Here is a 14,159-nt window from a genome sequence, read left to right as displayed (position 1 = left end):
AACCTATTCGTCACTTTTCCTCGGAAAAACATTAGCACTTAGACATAAAACGCATGTTTCTACTGTGGGACGCTATGATAATGTTTTTGACAGTGCTACCAATACAAACACGTGATTTAACCTTTACAAAACAGCAATCCACAGCCTTCTACATAAAAATTGCCGATTTCATTAGATCTTGAAGTAAGGCATGTAAAAATTTTAACAATTTCAACTGGTGTAGATCATATTCAAAAAGTAAAATAAAATACTTCCCTTGTGAGTTTATATGTGACATATATATCATTTTATTTGGAAAATTGCAAATTTGATAATAAGATAAAAATCCGAAAATGTGAAAAAAAATTCCTTTCTAACTCCCCTTAAATTTTAGGGGTGCACTCAACCTCGTGATGCCAATTGAGGAGCTACTCGACCGAATAGTAGCGGCTTCGGTCAAGAATACCATCACAACGACGGGAGAGCGGTGTGCTGACCCCACTCCTCTCCTACCCGCATCCTCCACTGAGGATGACACGACGGTCGGATAGTCCCGGTAGGCCACTCGTGGCCTGACGACGGAGTGCTTTTCTAACTCCCCTTAAATGGGGTGAATAGAAATATTTTTCAACATTAAAAGAAAAAAATGATAATTTCAAAAAATATTTGAAAATCAAAATTATATTGGGTCATAGGTCTGGTGCCTAACGTTACACTTATACTTAGATTTGGGAAGTACAACTCGCTTTTATAACCCCTCTCAGCAGGGTGAATAGAAACAGTAGTATCACACTTACTATTTTTTCTGTTTATTGGTTTGTGCAGTGTGTAGGGACGTGTCAAAATCAGTTTTGGGTCTAGATGAACAAGAAACAAAATTTTTATGATTCAAGAAAATTCAACACAAAAACTAAAAATATTGCATGAAATCTAATTTTTATTCTTTTCCAAAAAATTGTTGTATATCTAATAACTTTATTGTAACATTAAATTGATGGATTTGTTTTGTTAATACATTAAGCCACTCTCATCATGCTTAAAAAGGGTCATTGAATCTACAAGTTTTACCCCAAAAGTACCGTGGAGCTCTCGTACAACACCTCCTTGACTAAAAGCTGACCCCTCACCTGCCAAAATGAACATATTTTATCAGCTTTGTATTTGTTTTTCAAAAAAATTGAAACTTAACCTTTGCTTTCTCAATAAAAAAAAATTACAAGCATACAATCTGACTGCTTACAATATCCATACACTATAATCACACCATAACTTTCTGGGTTGAAAACAGTGCCAGATAGTTCTTCATAACTGTCAATTTCTTGCTCTCCTTCTGAAGAAACACCAGTGAGTACTACACTCCTGGAAATTGAAATAAGGACACCGTGAATTCATTGTCCCAGGAAGGGGAAACTTTATTGACACATTCCTGGGGTCAGATACATCACATGATCACACTGACAGAACCACAGGCACATAGACACAGGCAACAGAGCATGCACAATGTCGGCACTAGTACAGTGTATATCCACCTTTCGCAGCAATGCAGGATGCTATTCTCCCATGGAGACGATCGTAGAGATGCTGGATGTAGTCCTGTGGAACGGCTTGCCATGCCATTTCCACCTGGCGCCTCAGTTGGACCAGCGTTCGTGCTGGACGTGCAGACCGCGTGAGACGACGCTTCATCCAGTCCCAAACATGCTCAATGGGGGACAGATCCGGAGATCTTGCTGGCCAGGGCAGTTGACTTACACCTTCTAGAGCACGTTGGGTGGCACGGGATACATGCGGACGTGCATTGTCCTGTTGGAACAGCAAGTTCCCTTGCCGGTCTAGGAATGGTAGAACGATGGGTTCGATGACGGTTTGGATGTACCGTGCACTATTCAGTGTCCCCTCGACGATCACCAGTGGTGTACGGCCAGTGTAGGAGATCGCTCCCCACACCATGATGCCAGGTGTTGGCCCTGTGTGCCTCGGTCGTATGCAGTCCTGATTGTGGCGCTCACCTGCACGGCGCCAAACACGCATACGACCATCATTGGCACCAAGGCGGAAGCGACTCTCATCGCTGAAGACGACACGTCTCCATTCGTCCCTCCATTCATGCCTGTCGCGACACCACTGGAGGCGGGCTGCACGATGTTGGGGCGTGAGCGGAAGACGGCCTAACGGTGTGCGGGACCGTAGCCCAGCTTCATGGAGACGATTGCGAATGGTCCTCGCCGATACTCCTGGAGCAACAGTGTCCCTAATTTGCTGGGAAGTGGCGGTGCTGTCCCCTACGGCACTGCGTAGGATCCTACGGTCTTGGCGTGCATCCGTGCGTCGCTGCGGTCCGGTCCCAGGTCGACGGGCACGTGCACCTTCCGCCGACCACTGGCGACAACATCGATGTACTGTGGAGACCTCACGCCCCACGTGTTGAGCAATTCGGCGGTACGTCCACCCGGCCTCCCGCATGCCCACTATACGCCCTCACTCAAAGTCCGTCAACTGCACATACGGTTCACGTCCACGCTGTCGCGGCATGCTACCAGTGTTAAAGACTGCGATGGAGCTCCGTATGCCACGGCAAACTGGCTGACACTGACGGCGGCGGTGCACAAATGCTGCGCAGCTAGCACCATTCGACGGCCAACACCGCGGTTCCTGGTGTGTCCGCTGTGCCGTGCGTGTGATCATTGCTTGTACAGCCCTCTCGCAGTGTCCGGAGCAAGTATGGTGGGTCTGACACACCGGTGTCAATGTGTTCTTTTTTCCATTTCCAGGAGTGTATTTCCACTCGCCTCACAAATTACGAAAACACAATACTGTATTTTCACTCAGCCTTAATTACAATTCAAATGAAAGTACTTGCAGATGTAGTTTGAAGTAAGCACAATTCAGCACCACGTCCGATATATGTCACAGAGTGACAGTGCCACCAACGGGGACATTCATAATTACTCTGTTACATTGGTTTACTGCTTAGCTGAAAAAAAAAGTATTTCAATGATAGTTCCATTTGTCTTCCAATACAACAGCACAGAACTTTTTCGGAAAGTTTCATTTCTGTTCACCGCACTTTACGTTACTTCTCATTCTAGCAGCTCCTGCCTCACGAGGCTGAATGCCGTCCAGCCCACTCCTTCCAACAACGGAAATTCCTTGGGAATAATGGCAGTCAGCATGGCAGTCAGCTGCGCTAGCCAGCTACGGGGCGGGAAAGTGTTGCACCTGTAACAGTTGTGTTACTAAATGTGACACTTCTGTCACTCAATGTAACTGGGTTTTCTCTTTTGATGCTGTCAATTGTCAGGATGAGCATTCTAAAGCATTCTGTCAGCGTGAAAATATTAAATAAATTAACTTTTCTCTCTTAACAACATGTGGGCAGGGTGGGTTCTTCCTTGGCTCGGGTATGAGGTCGAATGAAACATCATTTTTACATAAGATAACTTTTATTGAAGATTTGTACAACTGTATCTTACGGGATGTTCTGGTTCGAAGAGCGGCAGCTGTGTCGTTTACGTAGCCTTCTGCTGCGGCAGCGGCGGCGGCGGCGGCGGCGTCTGATTACGCGTAGCGGTGTGTATCTCGTGTCGCCGTCTCGCCCAGCTTACCGGAGACGCGCAGCGCGAGTTGGCCCGTTTAATTATTGCGAGCGACGTCGTGCATCGGATGGTGATACCTTGAATGTGGCGTCCCAGTGTTTCTCTTCTCTAAGCGGCCGCGTGTGTTGTGCGTCGGCCAGCAGAGCGGCGCGGCGGGGGAAGGCCAGTGTCCCGGACTCGAACCACGGACCCCCGCTTGCCAGTCTTCGGCTGTCAGGTCTTCATCCCAGCTCACAGGTGACTGCTGAAGTGAGGCCGTCTCCTTCCCGTCCTCACGAGTCACCCGGGTACGTAAAGATCAGACTTCAAATACCTTTTAACTTCTGTCTTCTGGCGCTGAGGCTGCTGCCTGCTATTCCATTACAGCGGCGGACTTGGTGCGTCTGTGCATGATGTAGTCTCTTCTTGCATGACGGTCTTCAGCACCGAAACTAACTTAAAACAACTGCTACGCTTCTTAACTTCTTCGTCTTCTTCGTCGCTCGTCTCCGTCTTCGTCTCCGTCTTCGCCTTCATCTTCCTCTCGTCTTCATCTGTCGGGCCCACTGCGTCTCGCGTATTTATTCACTTCAGTTTACTGGAGGTGAACGACTTCACGGCCATTACCTCTTCTGTCACGTTGAAAAGATTCTCGAAGATTCTTCTTAACGTCGGTCATTGGCTCTTGGAATGTAGGCGAGGGCCTTTGCTCACATGCGACAACTGAGAAACACGTGAGCCGGTCATTGCCTCTTCTGTCACGTTGAAAAGCTTCTCGAAGAATCTTCTTAACGTCGGTCATTGGCTCTTGGGATGTAGGCGAGGGCCTTTGCTCACATGCGACAACAGAGAAACACGTGAGCCGGTCGGGCGATGCCCTGACGGCTGAATCGACAGCGCCCGCTTATGTGGAACTTGCTGACTTCACGGTCATTGTCTCTGCTGTTCTGCCCGCTGAATGCCAGTATGTAACTCTCTAAACTAAACCAAGTTTTTCATTTATATTCTAATTTCTACTTCACTTTGATTTCACTAATTTATTTACTTAAGTACCACTCAACATTCCTCCACCCTTCGGAGAAATTCGCCCTCGAATTTACCACTCAACACACCCAACACCAATGCTTTAGCAACCAACCAATTCTCGTATTGCTTACTACTGCTTGAAGTTGCATATTCGGGACCAATGACCTAAGCAGTTTGGTCCCATAAGATCTTACCACAAAAAAGTAGCATCTTCTTGTGACTCCGATAGTAAAGAATGCGTGGAAATACGGGTGGCGGAAACTCCGATTAACCGCCAGAGCGGTTACTAGTTGGTCTAACCCAGTATATCCACGATTTTCTCCAAATGAAGACAACAGCGTACGCCGAGGTCAACTGCGAACGGTGACCCTCAAGTTACGCAGTTCCACCCGCTACAGCGCTGCACACCAGACAGTATGGTCAGTCTGTCACCGTAATCTGAACGCTTGCAGATAACACATGCAGCCCGCTAATACACAGTCTAGTCACATTAATATTATCATCTGTCAAAAGCCTTAATAGCCACCTTCTGCAGCGTGGACCACAATGAGACGTGCAGAAGATAGTGAGTGAGGTTCTGAAAGGTACCGACAGAGACGTGGAGTCATGCTTACTCCAGTGCCATGGCGCTGCGCTAGGTTTCTCGGATGAGGATCCATAATGCAAACAGCCCTGTCGAGATGCCTCCCCACAGATTTTCAGTTGGGTTTGAATTAGGGGAGTTTGGTGGCCAGGGAAGTACAATATACTCGTCCTAGCGCCCTTCAGACCATGCAAGTACAATGCGAGTTGTCTGTAACGTTGCATTGCCCTGTTGGTAGATGCCATCATGCCGAGAAACGAACTGCATGTAGGAATAGGCATGATCCGCAAGGATAGATGCGGACTTAAGCTGATCCATTGTGGCTTCCAGGAACACGAGATCACCCAGAGAATGCCACGAAAACATTGCCCAGAACATGACGCTCGGTCCTCCGGCCTAGACCATTCCGAAGATTGTTGCAGGGAGTCTGCTTCCACACATTTCATTTCATGCGATTAGTTTCGCATACTAAATGTGGGGTGATGACAAGCAAAGAATATAAAACCTACTTTTACCAGATTTCCTAACTTTCAATGAAGATCAGGACTCCGTTTTCCACCCGAAAATTTATTATGAATAGTTACAGGAACAAATCATAATGGTATTCACGCGGCCTCAGTAACTGTAGATATTAGGTGCTGTTTTCATCACCTTGTAAGTACCTACGTTGCAGAGTGAAGGGACGCTGAGCAGACGCCGATCTGAGGTAGGTGAATATCAATTTTCAGCTTGCTTCAGTGACAGTGAAACTCAGAGACAGTACCATCGCAAAGGGACGGTGGACCACGGCATTTGACGTAATTTTCAGCTTGATATGTCGACTCCTTCCTGAGAAAAATGGGTCTTAACAGTTGGACGGAAATGACGACAGACGGCCAATAATATGATCCTGCAGGGGCTCCGTTTATACTGTACACGTACCGAACCCTAAACAGAAATAGCTCCCTCTAGAACCATGGATTTTATTTCCAAATATCTTCAAACAAGTCCTTTTATCACGTCACTTGCCCTAATCTGCGTTTTACCCGTATTCACTTCCTCACCGAATCTGTAAAGAAGCTCCTTATTTCTCGTTCTATCAGTCCTTACAACTTTTAGTATCCTTTGTATCTCATACTCTTCGATTCTCTTCCATTCCGGTCTTCTAAAAGCCCATGAACCACTGAATGCAATATTATGTTTCAGAGAACCATCCGCAGAAATTTATTTCTGGATAAAAGGTGCATTAAACAAATGTTAGAGGACAGAAGGTAACAGCTTGCACCTACATAATACACTCCTGGAAATGGAAAAAAGAACACATTGACACCGGTGTGTCAGACCCACCATACTTGCTCCGGACACTGCGAGAGGGCTGTACAAGCAATGATCACACGCACGGCACAGCGGACACTCCAGGAACCGCGGTGTTGGCCGTCGAATGGCGCTAGCTGCGCAGCATTTGTGCACCGCCGCCGTCAGTGTCAGCCAGTTTGCCGTGGCATACGGAGCTCCATCGCAGTCTTTAACACTGGTAGCATGCCGCGACAGCGTGGACGTGAACCGTATGTGCAGTTGACGGACTTTGAGCGAGGGCGTATAGTGGGCATGCGGGAGGCCGGGTGGACGTACCGCCGAATTGCTCAACACGTGGGGCGTGAGGTCTCCACAGTACATCGATGTTGTCGCCAGTGGTCGGCGGAAGGTGCACGTGCCCGTCGACCTGGGACCGGAGCGCAGCGACGCACGGATGCACGCCAAGACCGTAGGATCCTACGCAGTGCCGTATGGGACCGCACCGCCACTTCCCAGCAAATTAGGGACACTGTTGCTCCTGGGGTATCGGCGAGGACCATTCGCAACCGTCTCCATGAAGCTGGGCTACGGTCCCGCACACCGTTAGGCCGTCTTCCGCTCACGCCCCAACATCGTGCAGCCCGCCTCCAGTGGTGTCGCGACAGGCGTGAATGGAGGGACGAATGGAGACGTGTCGTCTTCAGCGATGAGAGTCGCTTCTGCCTTGGTGCCAATGATGGTCGTATGCGTGTTTGGCGCCGTGCAGGTGAGCGCCACAATCAGGACTGCATACGACCGAGGCACACAGGGCCAACACCCGGCATCATGGTGTGGGGAGCGATCTCCTACACTTGCCGTACACCACTGGTGATCGTCGAGTGGACACTGAATAGTTCACGGTACATCCAAACCGTCATCGAACCCATCGTTCTACCATTCCTAGACCGGCAAGGGAACTTGCTGTTCCAACAGGACAATGCACGTCCGCATGTATCCCGTGCCACCCAACGTACTCTAGAAGATGTAAGTCAACTACCCTGGCCAGCAAGATCTCCGGATCTGTCCCCCATTGAGCATGTTTGGGACTGGATGAAGCGTCGTCTCACGCGGTCTGCACGTCCAGCACGAACGCTGGTCCAACTGAGGCGCCAGGTGGAAATGGCATGGCAAGCCGTTCCACAGGACTACATCCAGCATCTCTACGATCGTCTCCATGGGAGAATAGCAGCCTGCATTGCTGCGAAAGGTGGATATACACTGTACTAGTGCCGACATTGTGCATGCTCTGTTGCCTGTGTCTATGTGCCTGTGGTTCTGTCAGTGTGATCATGTGATGTATCTGACCCCAGGAATGTGTCAATAGTTTCCCCTTCCTGGGACAATGAATTCACGGTGTTCTTATTTCAATTTCCAGGAGTGTATTTAGATAAATTAATCTCAATATTTTGCTATCCATAACTTTGGAAACGTGGCGGTTACGTTAAATCTTAGAACAGTTTGAATCAGCACAACAAATGCTTTATGTTAGTCACTTTTCTCAATATTTTACAGTCATTTGAATTTAGTAAAAATGATATTTATTTGATTTTCGTAAGATGGTAGAACGATTTATAGATGGACTAGATGAATCGAATATTGTTACATTCCAGATGATTTAATTTCAAAGTGGCAACTTCATTTGTGTTAAAAGTATTATAAACTAAAAGATTGTGTACCACTACTTACTTCTACTATGAAGTACGTTTTCGTGGCCTCACATGCCAGAATGTGGATGAGAGAGGCACATCTGTACATACGAAGTTTTGAGACGCCGCAATTAGTTCTTTGTAAGATATCATTGGAGTAGGTTGTGTGACTAACTATTCGATTACAAAAGTTTTTGTGACTGTCTGCCAAAATTAAGTTGGAAACTGAAACAACGTCGTGGACGCTTTGTTATTGTCTGAACTGTGGCTTCTGTGGACGAAGATTCCCAATAAAACACTTAGGGCGTGACTTAATGTTTGTGCTTATTTATTAATACTCGGAACATAGTGCAAGTGAACCAGGGGCCAAACTTCTGGAATGGTCCGCGGCCGATATTGTTCATCGATGTAACCGATAAACTCAATCACTGTGTATGGATTTACTTCAACATTTCGTACATTCAGTGATAGGAAATGCCACAAGGTAGATACATCATAGCAAGTAATGTTTTACTCTACTTCACATACCGTCTGTCTTTCGACCGTTATGCGTTACTGTGCTTTGTAGTTTGTAGAATTCCTTTACATCATCTATGATATGGGCCATAACGTTGTTGCTTAGTTGTGTTTCACGTGCTATTCTTCTTTGTAGGTTGTTAAATTCCTCCGCTACCTCTATTATATGCGTACTAATATTGATGATATGCTTATCTCTAATTTCTGTCTCTTATTTTCTTTGATAACTAAAACCATATTCTGTGTACAGTAAACTGTTTTTCGCATATCAGATCCGGTTATTCTTCCTCAGTCTGACATGCGACAACAGCGTCAACAGTGATCCTTATCACTGAGACGTTTTCACTCTAGATTTTAAACCCACTCTTATACTTGCTTCTTCGAGAAGATAGAGGATAAAAACTCCATCCTCGCTTTAAGCTTTTTGTAATTTGAGTTCTTCTTTCTTTGTGCTCCACTCTTATTGTTCATCCTTACCTCTTACAGTACGTTACCAGCCTCCTCCTGTAACATACACAGTTTTTATGGTAATCTCTAACTCCGTTTTATAATCCACATCGTTGAACGCTTTTTGCCGATCGTCAAAACTTATTCATATTTCCTGAATCTTCTTAAGTTCCTTTGAAGTGAGAGTGTACTGCTAAAACTGCCTCTCTGGTGCTCTGCATCCTCTAAATCAACGCTCAGTAACCATTCGACAACTCCCTAGTCCATTCTCTTGTATATTAATACACTCCTGGAAATGGAAAAAAGAACACATTGACACCGGTGTGTCAGACCCACCATACTTGCTCCGGACACTGCGAGAGGGCTGTACAAGCAATGATCACACGCACGGCACAGCGGACACACCAGGAACCGCGGTGTTGGCCGTCGAATGGCGCTAGCTGCGCAGCATTTGTGCACCGCCGCCGTCAGTGTCAGCCAGTTTGCCGTGGCATACGGAGCTCCATCGCAGTCTTTAACACTGGTAGCAAGCCGCGACAGCGTGGACGTGAACCGTATGTGCAGTTGACGGACTTTGAGCGAGGGCGTATAGTGGGCATGCGGGAGGCCGGGTGGACGTACCGCCGAATTGCTCAACACGTGGGGCGTGAGGTCTCCACAGTACATCGATGTTGTCGCCAGTGGTCGGCGGAAGGTGCACGTGCCCGTCGACCTGGGACCGGACCGCAGCGACGCACGGATGCACGCCAAGACCCTAGGATCCTACGCAGTGCCGTAGGGGACCGCACCGCCACTTCCCAGCAAATTAGGGACACTGTTGCTCCTGGGGTATCGGCGAGGACCATTCGCAACCGTCTCCATGATGCTGGGCTACGGTCCCGCACACCGTTAGGCCGTCTTCCTCTCACGCCCCAACATCGTGCAGCCCGCCTCCAGTGGTGTCGCGACAGGCGTGAATGGAGGGACGAATGGAGACGTGTCGTCTTCAGCGATGAGAGTCGCTTCTGCCTTGGTGCCAATGATGGTCGTATGCGTGTTTGGCGCCGTGCAGGTGAGCGCCACAATCATGACTGCATACGACCGAGGCACACAGGGCCAACACCCGGCATCATGGTGTGGGGAGCGATCTCCTAAACTGGCCGTACACCACTGGTGATCGTCGAGGGGACACTGAATAGTGCACGGTACATCCAAACCGTCATCGAACCCATCGTTCTACCATTCCTAGACCGGCAAGGGAACTTGCTGTTCCAACAGGACAATGCACGTCCGCATGTATCCCGTACCACCCAACGTGCTCTAGAAGGTGTAAGTCAACTACCCTGGCCAGCAAGATCTCCGGATCTGTCCCCCATTGAGCATGTTTGGGACTGGATGAAGCGTCGTCTCACGCGGTCTGCACGTCCAGCACGAACGCTGGTCCAACTGAGGCGCCAGGTGGAAATGGCATGGCAAGCCGTTCCACAGGACTACATCCAGCATCTCTACGATCGTCTCCATGGGAGAATAGCAGCCTGCATTGCTGCGAAAGGTGGATATACAGTGTTCTAGTGCCGACATTGTGCATGCTCTGATGCCTGTGTCTATGTGCCTGTGGTTCTGTCAGTGTGATCATGTGATGTATCTGACCCCAGGAATGTGTCAATAAAGTTTCCCCTTCCTGGGACAATGAATTCACGGTGTTCTTATTTCAATTTCCAGGAGTGTATAATGACATCAGAAATTCCGAAAGGATCGCATCACCTTTGCCTCGTTTGACCGCAAGTCTTTTAAAACTTATCACACTTTCCACCTTTGCGTGTAACCGTGAAATTCCTTGTGAATTCTTTATTTTGCCGCCTTTGGTTTTCAGTAGCCCGATATGTCCTGTCTTCCCCCAAGACGACCACTTCTGTTCCGACTGTATCGTGTTTCCTATAAGCTTTCCTACAGTACCTACTGATTGTTTTCTGTTAGACGCAAACTGCTGTATTCCATTCTGTACCTTAAACAGTATAGAATGGACAACACAGAATGGACAACATTACTTCGTTACTTGTAATTTTCTCCCATTTATCTTTATTACACCTATTCTGACTGTTCTACGTTTGTGATAGTCCCCTTGGGTAGCACAGTGGTCAATGTGTCTGGATACTACGTGGAGGATGTGGTCTGAATTTCTGGAACTGCCAGAGAGTTTTCTTTGGTACGTATACTGGAAGGTAGTGCAATCAACCACGTGATAGAATCTCAGGGGGTACCTGATTAAGAATTGAAGGTTACAAGGTCTGGAGAAATGACAAACGACCAGGAGAGCGTTATGCTGACCCCGTACCTTCCATACCACATCCACGTCCGAACAAAAGCATTGGGAGAGGATGGCTTAGTGACGCTTCGGCACAGTATATATATGAAAAAAAAAACGTGGACCTGGGGCTCCACTAGGGACGTGTTTGGCTGGAGGATAAATATCTGCTTACTAACTCCTCTGCCCTACAGCCCTTGACGGGCCTTGGCCTGCATCACAATACCCTGCCATTCTATCTGGTCCATAGCTTTCTGTCTCCAGCTTTTTCATGTCTTCCATGTTCCTATGTAAATATCTCTTATCCTTTTTTTGTTTGCTAGGGTCCTCATAGTCAACATAGTGAAAGAACTGGAAGCGAGGTGTAGCAAAGCTAATGCAGTGAGCGCTCAGCTACGATCTACTCTCTTCTGCAAGAAGGAAGTCAGTACCAAGACTAAGTTATCTGTGCACCGTTCAATCTTTCGACCAACTTTGTTGTATGGGAGCGAAAGCTGAGTGGATTCAGGTTACCTTATCAACAAGGTTGAGGTTACGGATATGAAAGTAGCTAGGATGATTGCAGGTACTAGTAGATGGGAACAATGGCAGGAGGGTGTCCACAATGAGGAAATCAAAGAAAAACTGGGAATGAACTCTATAGATGTAGCAGTCAGGGCGAACAGGCTTAGATGGTGGGTCATGTTACACGCATGGGAGAAGCAAGGTTACCCAAGAGACTCGTGGATTCAGCAGTAGAGGGTAGGAGGAGTCGGGGCAGACCGAGGAGAAGGTACCTGGATTCGGTTAAGAATGATTTTGAAGTAATAGAATTAACATCAGAAGAGGCACCAATGTTAGCACTGAATAGGCGATCATGGGGGAACTGTATAAGGGGGGCTATGCTCCAGACTGAACGCTGAAAGGCATAATCAGTCTTAAATGATGATGATGATGATGATGATGATGATGATGATGTAGGGTCCTCATTAAAATACACTCCTGGAAATGGAAAAAAGAACACATTGACACCGGTGTGTCAGACCCACCATACTTGCTCCGGACACTGCGAGAGGGCTGTACAAGCAATGATCACACGCACGGCACAGCGGACACACCAGGCCGTCGAATGGCGCTAGCTGCGCAGCATTTGTGCACCGCCGCCGTCAGTGTCAGCCAGTTTGCCGTGGCATACGGAGCTCCATCGCAGTCTTTAACACTGGTAGCATGCCGCGACAGCGTGGACGTGAACCGTATGTGCAGTTGACGGACTTTGAGCGAGGGCGTATAGTGAGCATGCGGGAGGCCGGGTGGACGTACCGCCGAATTGCTCAACACGTGGGGTGTGAGGTCTCCACAGTACATCGATGTTGTCGCCAGTGGTCGGCGGAAGGTGCACGTGCCCGTCGACCTGGGACCGGACCGCAGCGACGCACGGATGCACGCCAAGACCGTAGGATCCTACGCAGTGCCGTAGGGGACCGCACCGCCACTTCCCAGCAAATTAGGGACACTGTTGCTCCTGGGGTATCGGCGAGGACCATTCGCAACCGTCTCCATGAAGCTGGGCTACGGTCCCGCACACCGTTAGGCCGTCTTCCGCTCACGCCCCAACATCGTGCAGCCCGCCTCCAGTGGTGTCGCGACAGGCGTGAATGGAGGGACGAATGGAGACGTGTCGTCTTCAGCGATGAGAGTCGCTTCTGCCTTGGTGCCAATGATGGTCGTATGCGTATTTGGCGCCGTGCAGGTGAGCGCCACAATCAGGACTGCATACGACCGAGGCACACAGGGCCAACACCCGGCATCATGGTGTGGGGAGCGATCTCCTACACTGGCCGTACACCACTGGTGATCGTCGAGGGGACACTGAATAGTGCACGGTACATCCAAACCGTCATCGAACCCATCGTTCTACCATTCCTAGACCGGCAAGGGAACTTGCTGTTCCAACAGGACAATGCACGTCCGCATGTATCCCGTGCCACCCAACGTGCTCTAGAAGGTGTAAGTCAACTACCCTGACCAGCAAGATCTCCGGATCTGTCCCCCATTGAGCATGTTTGGGACTGGATGAAGCGTCGTCTCACGCGGTCTGCACGTCCAGCACGAACGCTGGTCCAACTGAGGCGCCAGGTGGAAATGGCATGGCAAGCCGTTCCACAGGACTACATCCAGCATCTCTACGATCGTCTCCATGGGAGAATAGCAGCCTGCATTGCTGCGAAAGGTGGATATACACTGTACTAGTGCCGACATTGTGCATGCTCTGTTGCCTGTGTCTATGTGCCTGTGGTTCTGTCAGTGTGATCATGTGATGTATCTGACCCCAGGAATGTGTCAATAAAGTTTCCCCTTCCTGGGACAATGAATTCACGGTGTTCTTATTTCAATTTCCAGGAGTGTATCTGTCCGGTTTGTTGCTTTGTTAGCATTCGCAACAATTGACTGATGCGGGGGAAGATTGTTGATGTTGAGGGGTTGCCCCTTGCAGCTCGCTGAGTAGCTGGCTCTGTTTTTAAGGGAGCATCACTAGGCTTTGTAGATCCTACTACTCACCGCAAGGCATCGGTTGATGGTTGGGGGCTCCTCTGCCTCTCTTCCAAGCCGTCAGCCATCATACCTGCTCGTTTTTGTCCAGCCCAGGTATTTTATTTCCCTGGTACCCTCCATATCTGGAGAACTTCCCTCTATCAGTCACTCGGAGAGGAGTCCGATGGGGAACCAGCAACGCCACACGGGGAAGGATGAATACGTAACCGGAAAATGCCTTGTAATCACTTAAAAAGTAACAGAACAAGGACCTCTGC

This window comes from Schistocerca cancellata, chromosome 7, assembly GCF_023864275.1.
Source record: "Schistocerca cancellata isolate TAMUIC-IGC-003103 chromosome 7, iqSchCanc2.1, whole genome shotgun sequence".
Classification (NCBI taxonomy): Eukaryota; Metazoa; Arthropoda; class Insecta; order Orthoptera; family Acrididae; genus Schistocerca; species Schistocerca cancellata.
This window is presented reverse-complemented; position numbering follows the sequence as displayed.